At 46.3% G+C, this 23,861-nt stretch overlaps 1 protein-coding gene and 1 long non-coding RNA gene across 11 annotated transcripts in view; one reads left to right on the top strand and one right to left on the bottom strand.

Moving 5' to 3' along the window:
• TSPAN4 (tetraspanin 4) overlaps positions 1 to 23,861 on the bottom strand; it is a 412,293-nt gene that overhangs the window by 153,895 nt on the left and 234,537 nt on the right. The gene's annotated exons all lie outside the window — the stretch shown is intronic.
• Positions 1,788 to 5,406, top strand: LOC125182171 (uncharacterized). The gene is made up of 3 exons (XR_007161331.2): positions 1,788 to 2,227; positions 4,711 to 4,837; positions 5,280 to 5,406. It is a non-coding gene; the product is annotated as an uncharacterized lncRNA (long non-coding RNA).

A 23,861-nucleotide genomic window follows, 5' to 3' on the forward strand; every position in this document is an offset into this window, starting at 1 on the left:
CCTCTTGAATAAGCATTTTTTTTGATATTGTAGCTATGGAAAAGGAAAGGGTTTTAGTTCTTTATTCCCAATGAATCAGACTTGGAATAGAGATTCTTATAGCTAATGCAAACCAGTCTGTGAATGTACCTGCAACATGATTGCACTGCCTAACATTATTCATTGTAACGTTAGAGCTAGCACGAGATAAACTTCATTGCATACTTCCCTTATAACAACAGCAAAAAAAAGCCTGTAAAACACAGGAATACATCTTTTAGATCCACCCATGGGTCTCTCCCAGTTTCCTTCCCCACATCAGCAGATGCTCCCCTTTCTCGAATTCCTGGCAGATGGAGGGTTACTCTGTCTTCAGCTGCAGCTACAGGCTCACATCGTTAGCATACCAACTGCTGTGCAGCTCCTACTGTGTGAAATGAACTACTGGTCAGGTCACAATTCTAGCTGACAAGTCTCTACATCAAAAATATTTTTTTTAAAGTTATTTGTCTTCGTAACTCTGAGGCCAGATTCAGTAAAAGCACTGATGACCACTGCTCACAGGCAATGGGCTGCCTCTTTGCCCTAAGCCCCTCTATTTGCCCACCACCTCTTGTGGCACAGCCAAAAAAATGATCATGTGCAAAAAAAACACTAAAGACAAAGGAGATTTGTTGGAGACCTGTGAAAGAGTACCATTTTTAAGAATGAAGAGAAATGACTGTAGTCCAGCCACAGGCTTGTAGCTGGCACAGACAGAAGTTGCTGCTGACTAACTCTTTCAAGGTCATCTGTCTGCTAGTAGTTTGCTTCCCTCCATCTCGGGCTTGTAAAACCTCTGCAGAGGGCTCCTAAGCAATGCACAACAAAACGCGAGTTGGCATTTCAGTTTTGGAAACAGGCAATATGGCTCTGTGCTGCAAAACAGCACGGTCTCTGCCTCCACACTCCGGCCCCTCCAAGGTGCCTAGAAATTGAGATTTCTCTCTGCCACACACCACTTACTTGGAGTGCTTGTTTTTCTCTTCTTAGAGATCAAACAGGATGAGAATACCGAATGGCTTTGAAAAAAATTCAAGCTAAAGCCATCAGCCTTCAGAGCCAGCCAGAACACTCACCAGTCATGAAGCTACTGGAGACCCGCGACAAGGCAGCGTACGCTTCCACTCGGCCCACCGACCTCCCCAGTATCCCCAGTGCAGAGAGGGACGTTATCCTCTCATCTACACCTTTGTGGAGCTTGCACCAACTGCAAGACACACCGGTTTGCTTTGAACTTCTTGACAGCGGTGCAGAGAGAGCGCACAGCTCAGCGCTTCTGACCCAGACAAGGCCCTGAGAGCCCCAGCAGGCCTAAGTGACCCTGACTGAGCCTTCAGCCCCAGCTCAGCTGTGGTACAGAGGTGCCAGGCTTCAGCTCCAGCCCTGCCCGTACCCGGCCATCGACCCCCTCGCACAGACCCTGCTCTGCCCACTGACCTCCCAGTTTGACCGCGGACTTGCCTGGTGTCACTGGCAGTGCTCTTCACCCTGCCTTGCCTTCTCAGCTTGACCCCAAATCGTTAGCGTGGCCACGTCTAACGAGCCGGACCCTCCACTGCCTGGCTGTGGTACTGCGCGAGGCCCTTAGGGAGCACCCGACACTTACCTCATAGGCGACACCTCCAGAACCCATCTGTGGCACGCACAAACCACGCCCGAGCTGTGTACCCAACGAGGACTGGATAAAACAGACATTCTTGAGGCAGAAAATGAGAAAGATGAACTCTACTCTGCTTCAGGTGTGCTTTTTGTATGAGAAGGGGGTTCTCAAATGACTCCGTCCTGAGAAGTTTCTGTGCTGCCTCACCCAGCACAGAAGGAGGAGGCTGTCAGCTACAAGGAGCCAAGGCAGAGCCTCCTGCTAGAGAAGAGAAAATCACTCACACCTTGGAGACAATGGAGCTTCATTAGAGAACCCCTGCTGTCTCTAAGGCTTTGCTGAACTTCAGAAAATGTTCCTTTTTGTAAAGAGCAGAAGCTTAGGAGCAGACAAGAGGTTCCAACTGTGCAGGTCTCTGTTATAATAACTGCACGAGGTGGGACTCATTAGCAAGCTGTATAAAAATACAGACGAAAAATAGAGAGGATAACAGACTTCCCTCTTTCAACAAAAGCTCCAAGCTGTACATTTTGCATAGCCAAGGAAACTGCAGAGCACATCTTCAGAGACTCTAATCCAGTGCAGGTCCACCTTGCTTCAAAGAGGGTAAGGTCAGCTTACAACCTGCACGCGGGGCCTGGGGATTTCTGGGGTCGCGCCTTGCCAGGTATGCAGCAGAACGTAGACATAAGGGAACTCAGGCCACAGCCAGAAAGATCGAAGGAAATCTCGCTGTACTTTCATTCTTCCCCTAAAATTGTGCCTTCCTAGTTTGTTATTAGCATATATTTTATGCTCCCTGTAAGAAATGATGACAGACCTTCAACCTGTTAGCACAGGCAGGACCTGCTCTGATTATTCCTGTAGTCGCACAGGGGCTTTCCGAGTTGGAGCTGATCAACACATTTAAGGTACTTCTCTCCATCAGAGCCTATTACCTGGTTTTATAAACTTCAGTGCCATCTGTTCTGCTGTCTGAGGAGCAAAGAGCACGTTTTGAATGCAGTCACTCGCGTGCCTGGCCTCATTTACAGGGCTTCTTTCCACTCTTGGACCTGCTGCCTCCTGAGCAGACGTTGCTCCTCGCAGATCACACCACCATAAGGTGACCAACAAAACAGGACTGAATTCAGAGCATGTAGCATTTCTCTCTGGATCACATTAGGTATTTTCCTCACCTCCCAGTGATAATATACTCTAAATGTTCACAAATAGTGGCTTGCAAGTGAGCAAAAATGCAGAGATTGAAGACTTAAGACTCAAAAAAATGCGTGAGGTCATCCTGGGAGCTGGTTTCCACGGCCTGGCAGCACCCATGGCTCTGGTTACTGCTTCCATCGAACTGGGTGTCTGGCAGCCTGAGGATTCATGCCCAAGAACTGAAATTCCCCCAGCCAAAAAGGAGAAAGGGGCTTTGAAAACGAACACACACACACACACTGTCCTGTACACAGATAGTAGACAACAGCAGGAAACAACTCAATCACTTCCAAGCAGAAAATAAAATTCAGCACCCATCAGGTTCTTACTTGGGTATAATTACTGAGCATTACAATAACATCCCTGTGTTGCTTATTATGCTAATCTTAATTGTCTTGCTGTTTCTTTGCACACCCTCCCATCTGTTTGTCATTTTTGTCAGTTGTCTCCCCTCTTACACTTTGACTGCAAACTCTTCAGAGTTAAGGACCGCTTCTCTATTAAAGGTGCAGAAAGCCTGGCCTGAGGTGCTCTTGGACTCTGACTGGGGTTTTCAGAAACTGTCAAAATGCTCACAAATTAATTAGCATCAAGCTTATCTTGAGTTATTTTTGCTTTGCTGTTAAATTAACTTTCCCCTTGCAACAAACGGTACCAAATCAAACAGGACTGTCTATGTAAATATCAGTAAAATCACTACCAATAATAGCAGTGTTGGTATCAAATCTGTCATTTCTCTTTCCTTTTATTAACTCTTTCTCTCTCCTTGCTTTTAATATTATTGAATAATACGAGTGAAACTCTTCCCACTCTGCCTTCATTAGTAAAGCTTAACTGAACCTAGAAAGTTCCTTCAAAACTACAGCCTTTTTTCCGCTGCACGCTGCATGAGGGTCAAAATCGCTATACACTGGATGCAATGGAAATACCTTTAAACAGAATAACACCCCTGGAAAAACATATATATATACACGCTACAAAATTCCAAATCTTCTCTATTTTATGAAGATCCTAATACTCCAGGAAGGTCTGTTATTTCTTTAACACTTTAGTTTGGAGTCACTCATTTGAAAAGACAACGGCAAAGAAGCCCATGGCTGGGGTAGTGCGCATCACTACCTGTCGTCAAATACAGGTGAATGAACTCACTTGTAATGCTACCATCACTACTTCTTCCTACAAAAAAAACAGCTTTTGAGTATAGGCAAGAAAACACTAAAGCTTTAATTTCTCCAAAGATCCAACACTTCCTAGCAAGCAAAGGATCTGCCACGAGCAGCAGATGTACACGCTGTTAACGATCATGGCAAAATGAGCGCCCAGATCAGAGGCTTCTTTAGAAAATGCTGGCCTCTGTTTCGGTCCTCCCCTTTCCTAAGTTTGCTCCCTGAACACAGCTTCAATGAGTCGGGCCACTTCCCTCGGGTACCGTGACTGACTACAGAGGACTGAGTCTCTTCCCAATGCTGAGACCTGGAAACCTCCTTCCAGAAAAAGATTTCCAAATCGCTGCACCAGGACACAGTCAGGGTCCCAAAGGGACTAACTGTTACACAACGAGTGGGCATCTCAGCTTGACAGAACGTGCATTTCTTGAATCCTCTGAAGCAGATTGATGTTTACAACAACATAAATGCCAGAGTGTCAAGAGAGCAGTGTCCATCTATACAAGGAAGATAGCAAAATTGTATGGGAGCTTTCATTACTAGTTTGCATCTTAACATAGCAAAGCATTAAACCACAGCCTAAACAAAACTTTCAAGTTACTTTTTTCAAACAAAACATCCCTTTCCTCGCACCTTTTGCAGAAGAAAGCCATAGGAAAGAAAATGTAAGTGAAAACTCATTTGATCTATATTGAGACTGCTCAAAATGCCAATCCTGACCAGCTCGAGCAAAGGCTTCCTAAGAAGGAGCTCAGATGGTGCAAGAGGCATGGATCCTGTCTGCGCACCTCCAAATGCTGACGAACGAGCTGCCAACCAGTTTCAGAGTTCACAGTTTGGGGGTAACATGGTGAGTAAAAATAAAACAAACAGCTCCTCTCCGTACCCACTTCGCAGCGTCCTGCCCCAGTTTGCACTTGCAGCGTTGAGCTGGCTCGATCCACAGGATTCACAGCCCTGCCTTTCCCCCAGCCCCTGCTACATTTTCAGAAGCAGCTTGCTAAATCAGTAGAAAGAGGCACAAAACTTCTGTTACCAGAGATGGGCTTAACGAGGGCTTGTTAGTACTTTCAGGAGGTTTAGGGAGCCAAGTTGGCAGCCAACAGGAGCAAACTGCCTCCCTGCTCACGGCCGGGGCAGGAGGGTCACGCCAAGCCGCAGACCCAGAATTCACTCCCATGTTACAGCTGTTTCCTGGCTGCGCGAGGATCTGAAACAAAGCCCTTAATCAAGGGAGCCTCAAATTCCTGGGGCTTGAAAATCCAGGCTGAAATTGAGATTTTACATTTCAGCTCCATCTCTAATGAGCGAGGCAGCAGCAAAGCCTCGGCATGTCTGATCGGCGTGTGGCAGGAGTGTGCAATGGGCACAGCACAGCCTCCTGCTCGGCTTGCTGTCAGTGTTAACCACTGGACATGGAGGCTCCTTCTCCAGAAGCACAGGACTGCCTAGGTGCAGAAATACCAGCCTCTGTGACAGGAGTGAGGAGATAACAGATGGAGCTGTATATTTTATGCACTGTTCTGCTCTGATAAGATGCACCTCTTACCCTTATCTTCTTACGTGCGCTCACGCTGAACCCTCCGAGCACCAACTGGCCCACCAGCGGAGCAATCAGTTTATAAAGAAGGGAGAGCAGGAAGCCGGCGTTTATTCAGTTATTGCTCGGTTTACAACTCGGTGATGGGCTTTTTCTCCCCCGATGGTCCAGAAATCTCATTCTGAGATTGGAAAAACCATGCTACATTTCTCCTGCCTCTAACAGCAGCACAGGTAATAAAGACTGAGAATTGCATATTCAGGAGCGTGCCAATGAGTTAAAGCAGCAGATGCTCGAGGCAGAAAGGACGGGAGGCCCCTCTGCCATAGTTTCACAGGGTCTGCAGGGAGAAGAAGCAAAAAAGACTTGTATTTGTCAAAGTAATCAAGCGTCTCGGAAATACACCGGGGAGCCATTCTGTAATAAGGATGGAGTTATTTTTACCTAGTCACTTCCCTGACCAAAACCACACTTTAAAATACATATTGTCTGGTTTTAACTGTCTGAAATACACACGTAAGTCATCGGAGATGGGAGCAGTGAAAAGAAACTGCACCGATACCCAAACGTTGGACTGGACATAAAGTCGATAAAACACAAATATCAACACGGCTCTGCAATAATGGGAAACAGGGGCAGGTAGAAAAACACTGAAAATCTCCCCGGTAATTAAAAGGGCAGCGGGGGCAAGGGCAGCAGGCTGGCAGAAGCCAGATTGGACCCAGTGTGAGCACCTCTACGGCTGCTTGGAAGCCACGCTGGTCCAGGATGGAGACTAAGACATTGCTTCCGGCAGCATCGCAGGGACTTCAACGCTAAGTTGTTACCACTAGTGAACCTTCCAAATAGATTTTATTTATGGATAAATAAAATCCTCCTTTTTTCCATTTGCGTAAGCATTTTTCTCTCTGGGAATGAACGTATGGGCTTTGCTAAGCTGGAGGGCAGGCAGAGCTTCTGCAGGCAGGCAGGGCAGGGAGAGGCGTTTGTGCAAGGCTGTAAATCCAGCCGTGCTGACAGCCCTGGGCGCAGATTCACAGCTCTTCCTACTGCTCCAGGTGCTTCCGAGCAGAGACTGTGAGTCACATCAACCTGCCACCCGACCTAAGAGAAGCACAGAAAAACGATGCGAGGAGAAGTGCCAGGCAAAGCACTCCTCAGAGCGTCTGGGACCAGTGCTGGTTGATGCTTAGATCTCTAGCGCAAAAGCTTCAGCCGTAGCAAGGTTACTTTGCCTGTGCCCAACAGCAAACACAAAACAAGCAGGTGCCTTGTCATCGAACTCGTCTTTACTACGTCTGCTTTAGGAACACGCTGCCTGCTTGATGCTTTGGCAAGTTAGTGATGCTCACAGGGCTCAGATCCCTTTCCATTTTTTCTGGCCTTTTTGCATCTTTCTGAACAGAAAATCTCCTCCTGAGTGTTTGCACCGCACCGGCCACAACAGCACCCAGTTTCGGCTGAGACACCTCAGTGATGCTGCAAGGCACAGAGATCCCACCCTAAACCAACCTGCCCCACGCATGGGCACACGCTGCTCAGCGCGGGCACGACCCCACCTGCGGGGCAGAAGGGGGCACCAAACCCCGAGACAAAACGCCCAGGAACACAAGAAACGCTTTCTGCTTCCCTGCCTTTCTTGAAAAGGGACCTTTGAAAGAAGTGGAGACCTTGAGCAAGACGGCAGTCCCAGGGTCTGTCTGCAGAGCAGCGCGGCAGGCAGGCAGACCCTCCTTCAGCATTTCGGCTGCAGGGTGCTGAGCGGGGAAAGCTCCATTAGCCCGAGGGTAAATCAGGCTGAACAGAGCTGGGAACTCGCCCAAGAGCTCCAGTAACCCTCCTTCTCCTCTTCCCACCCCTCCTTTTTCATGTTTGCCTAAAGGTGTGAAGACAAAACAAGTTTGTGCCTTGCGTATTTGAAAGGAATTGCTTTTCTATTTCAAAAGATATTCCTGTCATCAGAGAGCACATACACATCACAGCCGGCAACGGCTCCTCTGCATCGAAGTCTTCAATCTGATTGTATAAATATGTATGGCGGGGAACAGAAAACACTCTGACAGGTACACAGGATGCGTGACAGGATAACCACTCCTCTGCCTACACGCGCTAAGCCATCGGGTAAATAACTATTCAAGCTTCTGGGCTTTTTTCTTTCTAAATACCTTCTATTTACTTGATCGCCTGTAACGACTCCTCTCGGAAATTGTTAAACTCTATCATGTAGAACCGCATTTGGATGGGATTACTCTTAGCGCTCGTATCAAGAATAAGATGGCATCACTCACCTAATACTGTCACTTGGCATAAAGCATTCTCTTTTACTCAAGTAATGGCTAAATTCCAATCCTCGTGCCTGCAGCAAATAATACCTTAATCTACAAGCTAGCCTGTATTTCTGGGGTCAGGCACAGAGCAAGGCAATATTCTTTACAATTAATGCTCTGAAATCCGGCATTTTACAGCCTGAGGTGCAGAGAGGGATCTGAAACCATCAATTTTTTGGTACCTATACGGAGATGGTTTTATAGAGCCTGTTTCTCAGGAGGTGAGAGCCCAGTATTTTACTCAGAAATGGCTGTATCAGGACAGACCTAACTTCCACCCAGGACAGCGACAAATCCCTAACCTGGTGTGCCCTCCCTCCATCAGAGGACAGCCGCGGTGTGAGGACAGAGCACACGCAGCAATTCTTCCCCAGACCCCTGAGCCTGAAGCGCTGCCTTCATATTTCATAGCCTTTAATGGGTTTATTCTTCTTGATTTTCCCCTGTTTGAACTCACGCTGCCTGCAGTATGTCCTGTGGTAACAAAAGCTGCAGCTTTAGCCACACGTTATGTAAACATAGCATTACGATCTGTTTAGGTAGGGAAATTTCAAATTAGCCCAGCAATTCACCTATTCTTACAACTTATCTCTGACAGTGGCAAATGCTCCTGAGAAGGGGAAGTAAATTCTAGAGTGCACAGTGAAATAATATGTTCCACAGAGACATCTTCTTCCAAACCTGCAAGTGTTTTAAATCTTAACACAGGAAGATTTCTCTCTCTGTTCTGCGTAGAGCTCAGGAATTGGAGAGACTCAAGAAACCTACATATCCTCAATGGCAAAGTCTCTTGAGAAAGAAGAGGGACACAGGATCCCAAACTTAACACTCAGAAATGGTTCTTCTGCCTTCACTGATACCTTATGAGTAACCAGCTCAAGCAGGTTAATGCCTTTATCATTGTCAAAGTAATCTTTCACCTTTGCTGGACATCTTCTGTTGTTACTTCCTGTGAAATGGCAAGAGAGCACATGAAATCGCATTCATCCTTTTGTCCTACGCTTACATACGAGGAGGTAAGTTCTTGTGCCAAAAGGTTGCTTGACATCAATAATCCACATCTTTCCATCAGTAAAACTCATTTTGAGCTGGATGGATCAGAAGTGCCAGCTGAACAGGCCCAGTGATCCAGCCCCAGCCTCCTTACAGCTAAGTGGCCAGAGACAGCGTGGAAGGAAGGCAAACCTCAGGCTTCCTCTCGCTGCTATCTTCAGCAGCTCAACTACGAATGCTGTCAATAGACTTGAAATTCTGAGTTCCTTCCAGGAATTTCAGCAACTTCAATGCAGCAGTGAGTTTCACAGACTGTCTTGCCTCTCAAGAACATTCCTGACTTTGCTCGTGTGTCGTCTGACCTTTCACTCCTAGCAACATCCTTTGCTCTTGTGTGCTGGAAGCTGGTAACAGAAAGCCTCATCACTGCATCTTTGTGGAGAGGACTGAAGGTGTGCGAATGCAAATATTATGCAAAACTCACAAGGAACAGTAAGGCAGTAACAAAAATGGGAGTTATTTAAATTAATAATGAGTGGGACATACTGGGAGACTTGCAATTTAAAAAGCAGTAGCTTGCTAAGCTTGCTTTAATACCAGCTTAGTTCATTACTCATTACAGAGTGACAGGGAAAATAAAGCAGGAGGAATTGCTAATGATGCCAGAAGTTTGTATTACTCATTTTGTAGTTCCTAATCTCTTAAAACTAAACCAAAAAAAAAAAAACAAAAAACTAATCATCTGTTCCTAGTCCCCTGATTTCATACCAAATTGCCAGCAAACAAATCCAGTTAAGGGGAAATTTTCAGTTCTTTTTATGCAGTGGTTTAATTAGATTCCACCAACGAAAGCAACATAATTTCTTGCCCCAAAGCAGCTGGACGAGGCTCACCTTCTCCATGTGAAACCCGTCTTTGCCTACCTGCAGCATCCACCCTGCCTCCTGCCCCCAAGTGCCAGGCAGTAGCCGCACCACCACAACCCTCTGCTCTCACCTTGCCCTTCCAGGGCACGTTGCAGGTCCCCGTCACCTCCTACAAGGCAGTGCAAATCCCCTCCAACAGTGTTTTATCCAGCAGGATGAATTGTGAGTGCTGGAAATGGCATGGGCTCTGGGTAGGAAACTCTTCTTACAAGATATAGCACGACAGCTGCTGCATGCAGCCCGAAACGCCGCAAGAGGCAGCACTGCAGAACTGCACGCTCCCTCCTACTGATGTCAACCAAATAATCTCTCCCAAATCCTTTTTTCTATGGATCCAGTCACTCTATTTAATCCCAACAACACAGAGACTGCATACATATCCAGGACAAGGTCAGTGCATGAAATATTAGAAGCCCATTTTGCCTCTGACACAGGCAAAACATTGGTTAGCATGCGTGGTTTTGTGCAGATGTCCGCTAGGAGCTCTGCTTTTCCACTCTTACACCTAGGAAAACACGGAGTACGCTTCGGGAGCACCAAAACATCCACTTCACACAAGGATAATTCATTGCACGAGTCTCACGGAAAATAACAGGACTTAACTCTTGACAAGCAAATCCACACGCCTGCTCCATGCACATCTTCAAAGCATCTCTGCCTACTTCACAGACACAAGCAACCCTCCACTCAGGGCACGCATCGATGCACAGCCAAGCACAGCTCTCTCAGAGCAACTGGATCTTCCTCGTGCCTTACAAACTGCTAGCCACTTACTCGCTCCGTTCTGATGGTAACGTCATAACAAACGCAATTATGTAAGCAAAAATCATCACAGTGGACAAAAACGTCATCCCCCTGGAATCATCAAAACGTGCGCCTCCACCAAATGCGTCTGCTCCTGTAAGAACCCTGCACCAAAACGCCTGGTATTAAAATGCAATTTATCTTGTTGAAAATGAGATTGTAAGGTCTTTACGCGTTGGTAGATTCCCAAACGCACACTCATGCTCTTTTTCACAGTTTTGGAGAACCGGATTGTCATAATGGGAGGCACTAGAAGGTATAAATGATGTCTTAAGTGCAGGAAAACTATGAATCTGAAGGTTACGTGTAATTGTGCATTCACTGAAGCATTTGCTCCTTGAAGTCAGTGGTGCAACACCACGTCCCATGTAACGCATAACTTCCTTAAGGTTTCAGTGCAAGAAAGCTGAATCCTTCCCTCTTGCTGGCGGAGAGGATGCTCCCTCGCCGACCCCAGCGGTTCTGGGTTCTTCAGAAGGGTGGAAGCACACCACGAGGTTTAGGGACTCACAGGATCAAAACCTTAACGTACCTGTTCAAGCAGTTCTAGCAGATAGGAAACATCACTTAAATGAAGTGAAAATTTGTCTTTGAAGTATTAACTGTGCGCTTAAGGAAGGGCACATACAGGAGAGAGAGTACAGTGGCTGACATCGCCTCTACTTGAAGCATTTTGGGGGGAAAGAAGAAAAGTAAAACACCTACAAGTTTGTGTGTGGTTTGTAAATACTACTGAAAGGATGTGGCAATGAGAAAACACACAGCTGGGACAGGTAGGTGCTTGCAAATGGTGGCCAAAGAGAAAAAGGAAAAAAGGAAAGAATAAAATAACCTGTAAGTGCTTTCCCTGACCATGTCTTATTCAGTAGATGTGCAGGCTTGGAGAAGGGCCTGCTCTGAAGCAAATCAAGTCAGCTCCTGTGCAATGGCTTTAACTGGCTTTTGGTGGGGCTTAGCTTCTAGATCTTACAGTTCCTAGCAACTGTGATCATTAGAGCAGTGCCTGAGGTCCAGCCAAGAACAAATCCCCACTGCTTTAAGCACAGTGCAAACAAACAAGAATTCTTGCCAAAGACCTGTATATAATTGTATATAATTTTATTTTGTACTTATATATATATATATATAGTATATAACTGCCCAGAGAAGCCCTTCAGCGAATGGTGCAGGGCATGTACGGTTGTGCTCACCTCCCCCATTCCCCAAACGCAGCTGCACAGCCACGTAGAGGGTGAGGTCCTGTGCATTCGAGCTGGGACGTACGGGCTTTGAAGAGCCGATGTAATGCGGCAGTGTGGTCCCAAGTGCCTGCAGTTACTGCGAGGTAACACCGAGCACATACTTTGGTAATGCCACGGAGGAAAAGTGCTTTCAAGAGACTAACAAATATTTACACGCCAATCTCTCAAAGCAGCAAAAAGACATCAAAACCTAAGATAGAGCTGATGAAATTTTAGTGAAATTCCTGATCAGTCATGAGACCTTCTGTTGGTTAAAATATGCATTCCTGTATATTAAAGAAGCTCTGGGGCATTCTTGTTTCCAGGTGAGTTATTGCCTCTCAGCATGGCAAGCTCTCGTGAAGACCTCACAGGAAATAACGTTGTATCTTTGGGGGAGGCGAGAAGAAAGGTTTATGAAATCACCCCGTGTCACTTTAAAACAATGCCCCAGCCAGATCTAATCGGAGAGCGGGAAAAAGGGTGTGCAGAGCACACAAAAAAAAAAAAGAAAAAAAAAGTTCAAGAAGATTAGATTGATCCCTAAGTCAAGAAAAAGTCTAGGAGACGTGAACAGATAACAAAATCAATCCGTACTGCACAGAACAAAAAAACAGTTTGCTGGACACCACCAGAAAGTCCCTGGGATCTTATCTGGAGTGTCTAATATGCACTCACACCAGTGTTTATTTTGTACAACGGAATAGGCTAGAAGGTGAAGGAAGAAAGCAAAGTTGGAAACAAAAAAGCAGACTGTAGTGCAGAATACAGCTAATTTTTATACAGCAACCCAATTGCGAGCGTTGTAAAACACTTTGCTACTAGAGAGTCAATCACAACCTAAGGGAACAATAAAAAGTTTTACGGCACGGTAAGTGGAAAGGAAACGGCTTACAGAGGAGGGGAGAGAAAAAGTGTTGGGAAAAGAAAATCTAACACTGTCAAACGTGCTAAGGTCAGTTTGGAGGGAGGAACAAGAGAATATTACTGCGAGATAAAAAAGCAGGCTTGAATGCATCTTTGCACAGAATTTGAAAGGGTTTTTCCCCCACAACAGTACCAAATGTTACGACTGGGCAAAAATAATCAGAAGGCATCAAAATGTCAGCAGAAACCATTCTATCAGACAGGAGCACTGCTTTCTAGCTCCCCTCCTCTTCCATGCTAGCTGACCAGGATCTTAAGCAGTTATTTCAGTGAGCACGTGGGGATTTATTCTTAAAAGTCGGAAGGGATCACGACAACCGCCCAGGACCAGGACCTGTGTGCCATGCCAGGAACACGTAGCCTTGTGCTCTCCGAGGCTCAGCTCCAGCAGACACGATTACAACACAGAGAGGGGGCCAGCTGTGCTAAGGAGGCACCTCCCGAGTCCATTCCAGCACTCACACCAGCATCCTTCCCCTACCCCATCTCCTCACACACCCCCGTACCCCAGAACGCTGATGCCGACTCGTCTGTGGCAAATCCTTAAAAGAAACCGTTGAGCCTCAGAAGCTAGGTGACTACATATTTACATCTACAGGGTCTTCTTTGTTTCGCAATTACAGCTACTGATACCGAAATCCCAAACCCTATCCTTTCATCCTGAATAGACCCTTTTCCAAGCCCCTTGTTTCTGGCCACATAGATATAGTTCACTGCAAACCCTCCTCACATCAAGGGGCCGGCTCTCCTCATCTGTATTCTCCGCTGCCTTCACCTGGAGAGGGCTGCCACACATCTGCTATCGATTTCTGGAGGCAGCTTTCCTGTCATCAGCACTAAGCGATTGCCTATTAGATGGACAGGGGAAAACTCAAGCACATGGGCAGTCGTATTTATGACAGAAATGAGCTTTGCACTGAGAAGTGAGGCTGCAGAGGAGGAGGAGGAAGAGGAATCCTGCCAGGTTTGAAGGATGCCGGTGCCCAGGCAGAACCCAGGGCTCTAGAAGGGCAACTGAAATCAATTCCGTGCAGTGGCTGGATTCCCAGAGCAACCTTCCTTAAGCTCAATCTTTAACCTGCGAGTGAACTTGGCCATTAGGATTAGTGGGGAGCAACGAAGACAACGAAGCCACTGGATGAAGCGCCTCTTGCACCTTTTGGATCAGGTCAGTGGTGCTGCAGAGCACCAGAGCTCAGCAAATGACTCTTGCAGAGGAAACACAGAGCAGCACCGAATCCCTAGCATCGCTGCAGACACTTAGGTCTGTAATGGAGTTTAATGAACGCAATGAGGCAGAGAACAGTGCCTTTCCTCTCGAGAGCCGAGCAGCCCCACACCTGCCAGGTCCATGCGAAGCTGCGGTACAGGCAGTGCTTCCCTCCCCCGGGCACGGACAGTTTCCAGCCGGCAGGAGAACACCCGGCTGCCTAGAGGTGTTCAGTGTTATCAGCTAACTGAAATCACTCCTACATAAACACCCTGAAGGGCCGTTTAAGAGCCTGTCACCTTTACAGAAGGCTTTTTGTCCTGAAAGCTAGGTCAACTTGCTGGGGACAGCAGCGCACAGTGCCACCGAAGACTCTTACAGGCTGCAGTCATCATCACATTCTCATAGCCTACAAGAGCAATATTTATTAGTACAGCTTTTAGAATATGAAGTGAAGGAAGAGAAATACAAACAACGCAAATGGTCAAATAAATGACACTTAGGATATTGGGGAAACATCTGTAGTAAGATGCTTTGCATCCCCTTAGGCTGCCTCTCCTCCACTTTGTTATACACCATCCTATTAAGGAGAATAAATTGGTTCTGATTACTTGTTCAAAATAGAGGACATCAATAAAAGTCACTTCCAACTTTAGCAACTTCATAATGCAGACGGGGTGCTGTTCCAGAAAGAAGGTTTGAGCACACAAGTCCATTTCCAACTCCTGGCCATCTGCACTCTCCAGATAACCACCGAAAACACGGGTGGTGTGGGCCTGCAGATCACAATCCTACACAAGCCTCATCATTCCACTCAGCTGTGCATGAGAGCCCCCACAACTAATTCAGCAGACCATCGTAGCCTTCAAGACCAGTACAGCCATGCCTATGGCCAGGGATTTGGCTCGACACACTCTTTGTCCACAGCTGAGCAGTTTTTGCCTATTTTTATGATAGGAGGACTTCTTTTCCTGCTCATTTCGCACCATAAAAAGGGAACAGATTTCTTTTAAGTGAAAGCTGTTCCTTAACTCTGCCATCACTACAGGGTAATAAGTGTCTTTCAAGAGTGAAAAGGGGTTGGTATGTGTAACTGAAATAATGATGCAGACATGGAGATACCTGCTTTGTATTTTGGTTCCTCAACACCTTTTAAAACCTGGCTCTCCCTCCTTTGGGCATCCAGCAGAAAACCAGCCTTCATCTCCTTTTGTAAAATCTGTTGTGCAGCAGCCATCTGACATCCTGGTGCCCAGCAGTGATATTAATCATTGAAACCCTCTTCTCTTCCCTCAGCGTCTCATAACCTGAGAATTTGTTATGTAAAAAGACTGGAGCTCAAAGAGTAGTTTACAAAACACAGTTCTTAGAGCTGCAGGAATGTCAGCCTGAGATGCTGCCACCACCTTTTCCCCTTCCTGCCACAGAAAAAAAACAAGAATGAGAGAGGATAATATAAGAACAAGGCTGCTGGGGAAAAGTCTATTTGCCTGGCAGTAGCAGGGCAATTTGTGAACACAATTACAAGGCTGGGACATTTCTGCCAAAGGGATGGGATCATGGGGTACGTCACCTGGCCTCCAAACCATGTCTGCTGAGCTTTATCAATTTATGGAAGCTTTCAGCCCAACACTAAGTATGTTCTGAGGCAGATTTTTCACTAAGAATGTGTATTAAGTGCTTTAAGGCTGTAAAGTAACAAGATCAAGCAGTCGGAGTGAGGAGTCTCTGGAAAAATTGCAATCTTACGCACAGCAAATATTGTACTTTCAGAGGAAGGCGCCATTAGACCTGAACTCAAAGGAGGGGTTGAGGGGGAAGTCTTCACTGCTGTCATCTGTCAGACCAGACTTTGATGCCTTTTCATGTGGATTAGTAATTCCTACTGGAAATCAAATCACAGAACTCAATATGGCCACCAAATGAACACAGCGGTATTCAACGCGGGTACGAGAACCAGTATCGACCCACGGCAATTCAGCCCGTGAAAGCCTGACCCTGCTCAAATTAGCATCCCCAACCCAGCACCTTTGAACTAAGGTCTCGATCCACAATAAAATTACTGTGGTTTAAATAGCTACCATTTGTCAGTTCACCTGCTGCGACGCTCCCTGTGTGCTTTCAGCAGCAGTCACTGCCAGAAATATGAATTTTTCATCACGGGTGAAGCTAAGTGGAGTTAGCTCAAATATATCATAAGCATATGCTACCAGCAGCAGCCAGTGACGTGATAACCTGATCATGCAGCAAAGGCCGAAGTTTTAACCAGACCCATATGAAAAATTCTCTAAGGGCTGACGCCGAGCATCAACCTGACGTTATGGCTGTTAATGCAAGATGCCATCGAGGTAACAAGACAAATCCCAGGTTTGGGGCTTTTTGTCTTTTAATGAGACCGTCACACAGTGACATGAAAATGAAAACGCGGGCATGTCCGCATGGAAGAATTATGGTTAGCAACTCTAGTGGCGGACTCTGGAGGATGATTTTCAGTGAATATAACTACATAGACTGTCACCTGGTCCAGCTCCCTCCTCAATGCAGGGCCAGCCTATACACAAATAATTATTAAGAAATGGAAGATTGAATACAAGAGCGTGACTGGCTGAAGGAAAGAAGAAAAGGAATGAGAAATTAATGAAGTAGAAGCAGCAGAAAGGAGGAAAAAAAAAAGGAAGAGTACAGAATAGCACTGGGTCATTCTGAATTCTCATAATGATGCTAACACAGACTTTACAGACCACAACCGCTGCTGAAAAGATACAGAGTATAGGCAGGGGAATAGATGGAGGATGGTGAAACAGCCAGATTAATGTCAGGACAGAAGAAAAATAAGAAGCATTTGAAGAGGCAGAGAAAGCAGAGCTTTGAACTGTCCTTTCTTTTACCCCATAGGTAAACTCTGCATGCATCTCTGGGCATAGCTCCTATCCGCCAGCCAGTGGCTACACGTCTGCATCTAGAGCCAAAGTCAGATAAATTCTCTTCTAAAGGGGTGATAAGGGAGAGGAGTCTCAGAAAGTCAACATCAAGGACTCTACATCAGACATATTTTCCACTGATATCTCCTACTTCTTTGCTCCTGCTTACAGCAAAAAGGTATGTGCCTACCCCTCTGGAATGAGTGCCCATCTGGCACCTCTTCCAAAAAGCAAAGGCGGGGTATTGCTGCATCTGATGCCCTACCAGCTCTGTTAGGCTTTCTCTGTAGGAAAACTAAAAACAAGTATTATAATACAAGCAAATATTTCGTTAACAGAAATTTCCTAACCATTTGCTGAAGCAGGTAAAGCTGTCAGCTTACCTACAGCTGCAGTGGAGTCCTGCCTGCAGCTATTTCCCGGAAAAAAGCAATAGAGCAACACAAGAGGAATGAAAAATTTGGTGTCTTTGAGAGGGTAGGAGGACGCTGAAGTGGCGGTCGAAGAACACCGCATGCTGAAATTCATCAAGGATCATGATCATTCTATTACTAAATGTCTGTCACTTAGGAGTCTCTGAAATGCTCTGAACTAGTCTTAACTTTTGCCAAAGCTTCCATCTCTAAGGGCAGATTTGTCTCCCAGCTGCTGAACTGGGCACTGCGGTCTCTAGAGGGGCGCCTCTGCTCACAGCATTTTGTGTTTCCCAAGGTGCTCCCCACATCCCTAAACTAGATGTGGCTCGTTGGCCCAAGCTGCTGTTAGGTGAGATTTAGTGAAGTTTCCCCTGGCAATTCCCACGTAAAGCTCTGGCAGTGAGGTGGAGAAAAGAGAGGGCGGCTTTTCCTCCCCTTCTGGTGAGCATGCCAGCACGCGCGGTGGGTTACCCTACACACCACTCCCAACAGAGGCTTTGCCATCTGTTCTGCCCTCTAATTACAAAATATAGCCCGAATGTAACTCACTGCTGAATCGTAAAAAGTAAGCTACGGAAGATATAAACTCTTGCAGAAAGCTCTTTATTTAATGGAGAAAGCATCTGCAGGGTTTTTCTTGTCCCCCTTCAGGCAGTAACCGAGGGGAAGCGAAGGGAGGACGTTCTCCAGGCCACTGCCAGACACATTTCTGGCAAAGCTGGATGAGCCCCCGGGGGCTTCAAATACGCTGCAGGGAAACTTCTGCACTAATTCATCTATCTGTGCAGAAGGGGGGGCATTACTATAATAAGAGGGGTACCACAGCTGCAACAGCTTAAGGATGTAACTGGGGCAAGGCTGTGAGAAGAAACACCCATTTTTTATTAGGGAGATTGATAAAGTTGGGAAAACAAAACAGGTTAGATTTTGGCTACGCAATTTCTTCATTAGGGACCTACATGAAAGAAAAAAGTGTGTTTATTTTTTCTCCAGCTCTATCCTATTATAAGACTACAGATCTTTAGTTTGTGAGGTGACACAGAGCCTCACCTCAACGGGAACAGGGATGTAAGGAACAGCTGAAGACAACACCAGGGTATCTGAAAAGCTGGCAGTCCCTGCACGACCTGGAACATCACAGACGTGCAGCGTTTTGCTTGATCAGGAACTCGTTGCCTTACCAGATGAATGTGCCTAATTGCTATTTCCTGAATAGACACCTGTCAGCGATATTTAATGAAGGCAGGGATTTGGGAAAGGAGGCGGCAAATGTAAGGAGCTGTCTGTATTCTGCAGTGTCAAACATAACCATTGCTCAAACACATTTTAATACCCAGCCTCTTTCACTGTAACTGAGCGTGGTTAGTGAAACCACAACTTACGACAGCAGGGGAAGTCTGACAGAACAGAAGCACGGGCAAACACCTGTGTGGAGGAACTCTTACACATACAGAACCACAATATATCAATCCTGACCCCTATTACAAAACCTGGAGCGCTGACCAAGAAAGCAGGGGCTAACCAGACCCGCCGTGAGCAATCCTGCCTGACCTGACCTCATGTCCCTCCCGGATTCAGACCCCAGAAACACACCTCAGGTAAATCAGGTCTGCAGAGCCTGACGGTGAGGAACGCAGCAATCGGTGACACCGACCGAAGGACGCTGGTCGCAGATAACTCGTCGCTGTGTGTGCCAGCAAAACAGACGCTCGTTAAGGGGTCACTAAAACCCTTCCTTGCATGGGCAAGGGCTCACTGCTATGGGGCAAACTGGCGAGACATCTGAATGGTTTTATCGGTAGAGCGTCCTGTTTGCCAGGGCATCCCCTCCTGCGCGATGTTAGAGAATCTCTAAAATTCAGAGCCAATAATCAAGAGATAACTGCAGACAGGGACAGAATGCCCACAACTGAACTGCAAAAAAATTGAGCAAAAAAGTACATTTGGGGTACTTTCAGGGTATTAGAAGTCTTGATTGGAGAAAAAAAAAGGGGGGAAGGAGAGAGGGAAGGAGGACACAAAGAAGGCGTAAGCCCAGAAACAGAAGCAATAAGGTCCTGTACACCAATATGAGAAACTCAAGTGCTAAAACAGACGAGCCTGAATACCTGGCAGTAAAGGAGGGCTTTGACAAAAGAGGCACTTCCTGAGCGTGGCAGAGTGACAAAAATCAATGTGATGCTATTCAGGAAGGACAGAATAGGTCATAACCACCGCGAGCGTTGCTCTAGCTGAAAGATCCCTGTAACCTACCGAGGTAACACTATTGACCTAACGGAGGGAACTGTTACCTTCAAAACTCTAGAGCTACAAAGTCTTCAAGCTGTAGCAGTGTCTTCTAGAAAAGCTATCATCTTATCTTAACCTCCAGAGCCACACACATGAAAAGCAGGCAGACAGCTAATGAAATCCTGCTCTTACTGCAGTCCGGGGAGCTTCTCACCCTGGTTTCAGTGGAACCAACACACCGTTCGGGGCTTTACGTACAGCGTTTGAGCGTACCCAGATAAGACAACCATAAATGATCTGGGAGGGTTGCCCATTTTAGGTTTTCTGCACCTTCTCCTGATGTGTCTGGCGCTGGCTTTAGATTAGACAAACTGCTTGTCTGCTCAAGCCTCGCAATGCTTGCGTGATGAAAAACAGATGCCAAATAAAGGAAAAAAGCTGAGGATATAGCTAACATGGGTTCAGAGCAATCATAACGACAATAATAAAAATGAGCTACAGTAAAACCATCTAAAGGAATGTTTAAATCAACTGCGGATGAAGAGAAGAGCAACACTCAGATGCGTGGCCGCTTCTGCGAAGGCAGAGGCAGGAGCAAACCTTCTTTAGGGCCCTTTTCCTACAGAAGACAAGGAGAAGTTGAATCAACAGGGAAAGCGCTGGGTAAAAGACACAGACTGGAGGCAACGCAGAGCAGCGAGCAGGCACCCGAGCAGACTGCAGCAGCAGCACTTGTTCTGCTCCAGGATCTGCTGCGAGGAGGAAATCACCGTGCAGCCAAGAGCTGCTCTAAGTACCGCTGGTGAAGGGGTTGGAAACGATAAATGAGAACGGTGCTTTGTAAGGCATACAGATGAAAACGTCACTTTCCAGTCCTGAAGGATGCATGCAGATTCCCACACAGGTCCTCAGTGCTCTTGCCCTCCCCTCTCTGCCTCGGTACATATGTCCATACCCACGAGACCTCCTGCTACCCAAAATTTCTTCTGGCAAAGAGTGCTGGCAAAGGGGCCTGGCTCCAGCGAGCCCAGCTAGTGACAGAATTTCTCAGTGCATCATATGTGCAACTGAAAGCACGGTTTGGTGTCATGGCACTTCCACCCAGCTAAGTTGCTAAAAGAAGCAGGAGGAACGCTCCAAAGGAACTGGCATGTTTCACCCTGAAGACAAGAGTGATGGCTTTCACAACCAAGTGACCCTAAGCTCCTAAAACCTCCACTCACCACATGGGAGCAGCCCCAGGCACATCACCAACTGCTTTGACTTGCAGAGAAACCTGGCACCTCGCAGTTTGTTAATGCCAGCTGCTTCCAAAAGATCAAAATGGAGCATTTTAACACATGAGACTGAACGCACCAGTGCTGCCTCTGTCCCTGTGCTGCTGGTAACAGGCGTGTGCCTGCTGGGAGCCGCCCCACCTCAAGTGGGGGCAGCAAGGGCAGCTTCCCCAATCAATGCCCCATTCTGACACTGACCGTGGTTGGTTCTGTAAAGCGGCTTTCTGTTTCACGAATTTGGTCAAATAACTCATGAGTAAACGTTTTTAATAGCTTATTCAGCTCTGCCTGATACCAGAATTAAACTCTCCCAGTTGTATGATCCTTCTGTCAGGCTTACAGATAGTAGATTAGAGGGAACTGTTAAAAACTTAGCATCAAAGGTAATTAAAGAAAAAAAAGCCTGCCGTGTATAAACAATATCGAGATCACTGCACAAACTCTCTGGAGTATCAAGGGCAGCCATAAAGTTCAAGCCAATAATACAACTTCCTGCTTAATTAATAACATCTTCAAAAGAAAAGACAGCAAGGCTGTATAAATAGGGCTTCCCCGAAGAGCCCACCTACCAATTACACAGAGACAAACAAGTGGGGCAGTGGCAGACCTAGGAGACAACTCATTAACAGCACCTCCTTGGTGATAAAAATCCAGCTGGGGGCACACAGGTCTTCTGGTTCAACGGCCCCAGGCGCTGCTTCTGAAGACAGGGGGAAAGTACGGTCTATACAAATGAAGTACGAAAAAAGAAAAAAAGACAAATCCCCGTCAACACCAAACTGCAACGTTCACCTAAAGAATGAATCTACCTGTCTGTACCTGCCGGGGTGACTCCAGACAACGAGTAAGTCACCAGCAGAGACGAGAAGAGCAAACCCTTGCCCCGACAGGGCCGAGCCCCGCAGCAGGGACGTACAGAGGGGTATATGGACGCCAGGCGCGCAGCGGCAGTGCAGGTATTCCTCCTCGTCAGGGCATTTTGTAAAACTGCCAATCTGTGGGCTCTTTTCTGCCTTTTTCTGCTTAAACAAAACCAAAACAACAAACCCCAGCAACAACCACAAGCCCTCAATGATTCCAGATAAAGCTGCCAAACCCCACTGGTGCTGGTTTGCAAGCGCAGCCTATTTCCCAGCCTTCCCTGAACGCTCCCAGGAGGTGCAGCAGTAGTCAGAGAGGCAGGAGCCAAACACAATCTGCTAAAAGGTTACCACAGTGCTACAAAATCCCTCAATCTTGCTTCGCTTGCCTGGAAAAAGGGATTTGATCAGATAACTAGAAGCAGAGTATTTCAGACTACTGAAAAGTACCACGGCCTTCTGCCTTGCAGATAAATCTTGGATTCTATGACACCACACGTGACGTGGTTAACTCTGCTGCTCAGTCTTGACGTTTGCCAAGAGAATCACAGGAGTCTGGAGCGTGAGAGGTGAGGACCCGCTTTCTTGGATCCTTCTCACAATGCCTTGTTCAAGGGCACAGCTCTTCCAGTCCTCCGGAGGGAGAAGCAGGGCTACGTGCCCAAAGAAGCTGTCACTGAAGACACAGACTTGGAATAAAACTTCCAAGGACGTAAGAGATGTTCAGCTCTAGAGGAAATTCAATGGGACGTGGACATTTAAGTCATGTTAATCCTTCTGAACAGCATCAGGTTCAAAATCATCACTACCCTAACTCTCCCCAGAGCAGGTGACCGAGTTGCTCTCAACCACTGGTATGCCACAGTAATATGCAGCTGAGAAGTGGAAAGGTCCGCGTTCCGCTAAGGAACACCCAGGCTCTTCAAACAACCCCTTTAATCCCCTCTCTGTTTCCTTCCCCCTACCATACGTGCAGAACTGTGCTCTCTAAATGGCACAGACCCAAAGCACAACTCTTTGAGAATCCCTTCACTTTCTGCTGCGACATTTGACAACACCTTTTTACTTCTAGCACACCTACGAAGCACCTAACAGACACTAGGTAATACACAATGCAGTTGGTAAAGAGACGTGGTCGAATAATTCCAAGCTTTACATACAAACTTTTATTTAAATCATGTTTTCTAATTTTGAGAAGAAAGGTAAATGAAGAAAACCCTAGGGGTAAAGCCATTCTTTAAAATACCACTGCATTTCGTTTTTACCTAACCCTCCCCTTCCCCTTTTTTAAAGGAATGCCTGCACCAGACAGCATAATTTTACAGTTTCACACCTGCTCAAAGGCAGCTCAGCCATCTGACAGAGGCCAAACACCTCTCCAGCGAGGGAGAAGAGCATCAGGCCCCACAGCACAAGCACATGAAGCTGCTGGCAGAGCCCTGCACTGAGTTCTCTGTATTCATTTTGAAGCAAGGAAATAGAAACAAGAATTTTCTTTGATGATATTGCTTTAATGCTCAAGCGGTTTTCCGAGCACAAAAATATTTATTTCCATGGCTGGGGTATTGTTTTCAATTGGATGGCAGAGAGAAATTGTTTATTTCAATTCTTTTGAGATTCCCCCAGTGATGTTACAGATAATCTGTTATTTTATCAAAAAGAGCTTCAAATAGAGTTGCACAATCAGTAAACAGCCTGGTTTGTGAATTCTGACAAAAAAGTCTACTGAGGCTTTGTATTCCATGATCTATGGATCTTGGCAAAGTAATTATTTTATTGTGTCTCTATTTTGTGTCTTGCAACTCCCATCTCTTATCTTGTACTATTTATTTCAAGGAAATTGATCTGATTTTCTCTTAATATCCCTAAATATTCATATAACTTGATGTCTATTTTTCCCCGTGGAGCAAAATAAGCCTGTCCAATATATACACCTACTGTTCTGGTACAATCATTATAACGTAACTTCCCAACTTGATGTATCTGTAAGTCCCACAGCTGTCACTTGTTATTTCAAATTCTAAGTGAAGTAGGATCTCGTTAGCCAAAACTGAACACCCACTCACAAAAACTTGGTTATCTCACTCACTCGTACACATGCAGACACACCCGCACGCAGCGATCGAACTGTTTGGATAAAACAAACGACGCTGCACAAAACAAGAGCACATCTGGGGGCGCACCATCGCTTTTCTGAAGTTTGAACACAAATCGCTTCCTGCAG

Source organism: Anser cygnoides, chromosome 5, assembly GCF_040182565.1.
Source record: "Anser cygnoides isolate HZ-2024a breed goose chromosome 5, Taihu_goose_T2T_genome, whole genome shotgun sequence".
In the NCBI taxonomy this organism is placed as follows: domain Eukaryota; kingdom Metazoa; phylum Chordata; class Aves; order Anseriformes; family Anatidae; genus Anser; species Anser cygnoides.